Here is a 5,000-nt window from a genome sequence, read left to right on the forward strand (position 1 = left end):
ATTAAAAGCTGGAAGCAGTATTCGATTTAATTAAAAGGGAAAGTGGTACAGTTTATTTCTCCTTCTATTGAACAACAAGACCTCTAGACATTATGATATCCATTGAATTATAGAATTTTAAGGGTGTTGTGTTATGTTTTTGTGTTAAGTTTGTAATAATATACTATAATGTACCTTGTTGTTAATCCACTATACTATTGTCTAATGATGGTAGATGGAGTCCTTATAATGTGGTTCTTTGAAACTGCTCTATTGCTAAAAGGGGCCTCTCTCCTTATCCCGATGAACAGGCTGTAGAGAAAGGAGGGGGTCTTATTGCATTCTACGCTAGCAAAGCTGCAAGTCTTGTAGATTTGCAATTTAGGGTTTATGGAATTAGTGGTTTAGCACAGATAAGAATATATCTTGAAATAATATGCAAAAATGATGGCTTAACAGACATTGATAGGTCATAGATCTAAAAAAGTGTTTGCACAGACTTTGGCCTTGAAAAAACAAGACTCTGGAAAACTGCTTGGAATAGCATATTTAGAAGTCAGATACAGGTCAGAGCCTGGTTAGTGCATCTTTTAAGGGATAAATAATTCTAATGAAAACTATTACCACTTAAACTTAGTGAAACTAATTGACTTAAATACTGCACGAGACAATCTTTTGTCAAATCCTCTGTTAGACAATGGTATATGGAATTAAAACTGACTCATTAACAAAATGATGAAACAATATGAGGTTAAAAGAAACACATGCCTTTAATTTAGCAAAATATAATGAATTAGAAGATGATGTCACATATTAAGAACATCTCTCATATATAACACATATAAAAATAGTGTTTTGCATGCACATATAAACAGTAGTGTTTTTATATTATATTATAAACCAAGATCCTGGGAACTTTGGTTCACTTAACTTTTCAGATAAAGGAGGGGCTTGGAGGAAAACAAGGAATGAGATCATAGAGTTGGACACATGTGAAGTTTTGAATTCATTCAGTACATGACACCTATTCATTCTGAAAAGTTAGTCCGGAACTTTTGAAAACCATTATTCGTAAAAGGGATAAGAGCTGTCTCACCAGATTAATGATTGGATTTAATTGAGGCGTCCCATGTATTCCAATGGGACGAAAAACCTATATAACTCCTAAGTAATTACAATGGAGTACCACACTCATCCCAGACAGGGTAAGGTGGTCCATCTTCTGCAAACTTTAAATACATAAGTCTGTCAATTTCTTGGGTGCTATATTAGTCATCTGGATATATTGCGGGTCAAGAGCGTAATAAAAATACCCCACAAGGAGTAGTAACATCTCTGTCCTCCTAACGTCTCCCCTGAGATAAGAGTGTATACTGAGCTAAATGGAACAGAGTACGTACAGAAATCTGAACCTACGGATTTTGTGACAGTAAGCAAACTTGTTAAATTTGCATATCTCCCAGCTGTCTCTCTGATGTATAGCTGTGCTCACTTCTTTATTAAACGTGAGTTTAAACTGTTATTATTATTATTATTATTAATATTATTACCTCTGACCGTATAACCTGGCATCATTCACTCCTGTTCCTGGAAGAATGGCCTCCAGCTGAGGTAGTTTCATCAGTAATTTCTTGTAACTGTTTTTAAACTAGATGACCACTACATCGTGTCTAAAGGTATAATTGCAAGAACTGTGTAGTTCTGTATTCCTAATAATCATTGAGTGCAATTCTTAAACCCTAACTCTGACCCTAGCCCCGAGTATTAAGCCCCCTCCTCTGAGGTGTCAGTTGCATTCCGCGCTGTGATACGAAACGGGACCCTGGTCAACCTGCAAGTCTTTTGGTATGCTGGCCAATCCGGAGGGCTCAACATCATAGGTAACATGTCAGTATTTGCATATCTTTCCCAGCCGGTTTGAAGGTGCAGATGTGCAGACTTCTTTATTCAGCCGCTTTCTGCAAACGTGATATCCTCAGAGTTTGTAACCCTCTGCGTGTTGATTGTGGACAACCATGCATATACGCAGAGCAATTGGAAACAATTGGACTATGCTTGTCACACCACAACACCAATCGCTCTTTAGCCACTCGCTGTACATAGAGGCGCGTATCAGGTAAGCGCCGTGTGTTCGCTACGGCAGCACATATACTAAAATTGGAACGATACAGAGAAGATTAGCATGGCCCCTGCGCAAGGATGACACGCAAATTCGTGAAGCGTTCCACATTTTGGTCTTTTTTGTCGTTGGGAATAGTACTGTACCTGCCTTGGAATAACTACCCTGGTAGAACCCGAAACATTGAAGCTGAACCTGAACCCCAATCCTAACCCAAGCCCAAAACCAAACCCAAACCCTAATTTGATTAGAGGAGCACCCTCAAAATGGAGCGAGGTAACCAGTGGTGTACCACAGGGATCAGTATTAGGACCTCTGCTATTCCTAATCCACGTTAATGATTTAGATTCTGGTATAGTAATGTCACAGGTGACAGTGAACTAGTTATTCCATGTAGTAAAACATTGGACTCCTTTGCATGGAGGATCTCAGTAAGCTACAGTGCACGGTTCATCAACTGATTCAGATTCATTTATGTTAAGTTTGCTACTGATGATGTGGAAAAGAACAGTAATTGAGTGCCCAAAAATATGAATCACAGTGAGTTTTGACCTCCTTTAGAATTCTGGATGGAGCGCATACCTTGCAAAATGACCCGGTGTGAACAAAAGGAAATATATAGAAGTAATATGTACAGCTAAACATGTCCAAGTATCTTATAGGAATGAAGTCAGACCATGGAAATCCACACCTGTGCTGGAGAAACATTGGATCAAGGGACTTCTTGTGGAAACAATTTGAGCGAAACCTGGTACAGAAGCTGAATCCTGCTGGGAACACATGGATATGCTGGACATGTCCTAGGCGATTTCAAATATGGAATGTACTTTGACATAAAAATGAAGTGTTAGAGGTTTTTTGAAGGAAGGATAAAGAGGGAGTATCCATGTACCGCCAGCAGGTGGCTCTCTTGCTCCATGAAATAGGTCAGTCTACACATGTTTTTAATTAAGTACTTAGTAATCTCGGAATAAAAAAGCACCATTCCGGCTAAAAGTGAACGTTAATCACACCTACAAACAAGATAAGAAAGAGATTCTTTACCACAAATAAATGAACATTAAAACTGAACAGCCAAGGTCTTAAGAAAAAACCTGTCTCAGCTGGATTTTGTATGAACAAAGAACAGGGTCAAGCCTAGTTCAGTCATTATAAAAAATATAAGAGTTGAATGCAGTTATACTGGCCTGTATTTGGATTTAAATCTTAGAGGGATTCACCAAAGAAATAAAGTGATATTATAAATTCTAGCAGCAACTGTTAAACTGAAGTAAAATAATTAAGTTTTTCTTGAAATGCCACATTCATAGTTAAAAAGGTTCAGTGATAATTTACACTGTTTATAGTTTATAATGGTCAAAGACTAGTAATTAGACACAAAGGTATTGTAAATTAATAAAATAAATGATTAAAACCTTTTTTTAGACAGCATGGTATTTGAAACTAAAACTAATTATTTGATTTCATAAGATTAATAGTATGTTTTAAGTATTTGCTATAATAAGAAAACATATTATTTAAACTGACAAGTATTATTGCTTGTTCATGACTTTACTGTATTAATAAGAAGATTAAAAGCTGGAAGCAGTATTCGATTTAATTAAAAGGGAAAGTGGTACAGTTTATTTCTCCTTCTATTGAACAACAAGACCTCTAGACATTATGATATCCATTGAATTATAGAATTTTAAGGGTGTTGTGTTATGTTTTTGTGTTAAGTTTGTAATAATATACTATAATGTACCTTGTTGTTAATCCACTATACTATTGTCTAATGATGGTAGATGGAGTCCTTATAATGTGGTTCTTTGAAACTGCTCTATTGCTAAAAGGGGCCTCTCTCCTTATCCCGATGAACAGGCTGTAGAGAAAGGAGGGGGTCTTATTGCATTCTACGCTAGCAAAGCTGCAAGTCTTGTAGATTTGCAATTTAGGGTTTATGGAATTAGTGGTTTAGCACAGATAAGAATATATCTTGAAATAATATGCAAAAATGATGGCTTAACAGACATTGATAGGTCATAGATCTAAAAAAGTGTTTGCACAGACTTTGGCCTTGAAAAAACAAGAGACTCTGGAAAACTGCTTGGAATAGCATATTTAGAAGTCAGATACAGGTCAGAGCCTGGTTAGTGCATCTTTTAAGGGATAAATAATTCTAATGAAAACTATTACCACTTAAACTTAGTGAAACTAATTGACTTAAATACTGCACGAGACAATCTTTTGTCAAATCCTCTGTTAGACAATGGTATATGGAATTAAAACTGACTCATTAACAAAATGATGAAACAATATGAGGTTAAAAGAAACACATGCCTTTAATTTAGCAAAATATAATGAATTAGAAGATGATGTCACATATTAAGAACATCTCTCATATATAACACATATAAAAATAGTGTTTTGCATGCACATATAAACAGTAGTGTTTTTATATTATATTATAAACCAAGATCCTGGGAACTTTGGTTCACTTAACTTTTCAGATAAAGGAGGGGCTCGGAGGAAAACAAGGAATGAGATCATAGAGTTGGACACATGTGAAGTTTTGAATTCATTCAGTACATGACACCTATTCATTCTGAAAAGTTAGTCCGGAACTTTTGAAAACCATTATTCGTAAAAGGGATAAGAGCTGTCTCACCAGATTAATGATTGGATTTAATTGAGGCGTCCCATGTATTCCAATGGGACGAAAAACCTATATAACTCCTAAGTAATTACAATGGAGTACCACACTCATCCCAGACAGGGTAAGGTGGTCCATCTTCTGCAAACTTTAAATACATAAGTCTGTCAATTTCTTGGGTGCTATATTAGTCATCTGGATATATTGCGGGTCAAGAGCGTAATAAAAATACCCCACAAGGAGTAGTAACATCTCTGTCCTCCTAACGTC

The 5,000-nt window shown here is 36.2% G+C and overlaps 1 non-coding gene across 1 annotated transcript; it reads left to right on the forward strand.

The window, feature by feature from the left end:
* Nucleotides 1–2,106: 2,106 nt before the first annotated feature.
* LOC131708233 (U6 spliceosomal RNA) lies at nucleotides 2,107–2,213 on the forward strand. The gene has a single exon (XR_009311314.1). It is a non-coding gene; the product is annotated as a U6 spliceosomal RNA (small nuclear RNA).
* The last annotated feature ends 2,787 nt before the right edge of the window (nucleotides 2,214–5,000 follow it).

This window comes from Acipenser ruthenus, chromosome 40 (assembly GCF_902713425.1).
Source record: "Acipenser ruthenus chromosome 40, fAciRut3.2 maternal haplotype, whole genome shotgun sequence".
Taxonomy (NCBI): Eukaryota; Metazoa; Chordata; class Actinopteri; order Acipenseriformes; family Acipenseridae; genus Acipenser; species Acipenser ruthenus.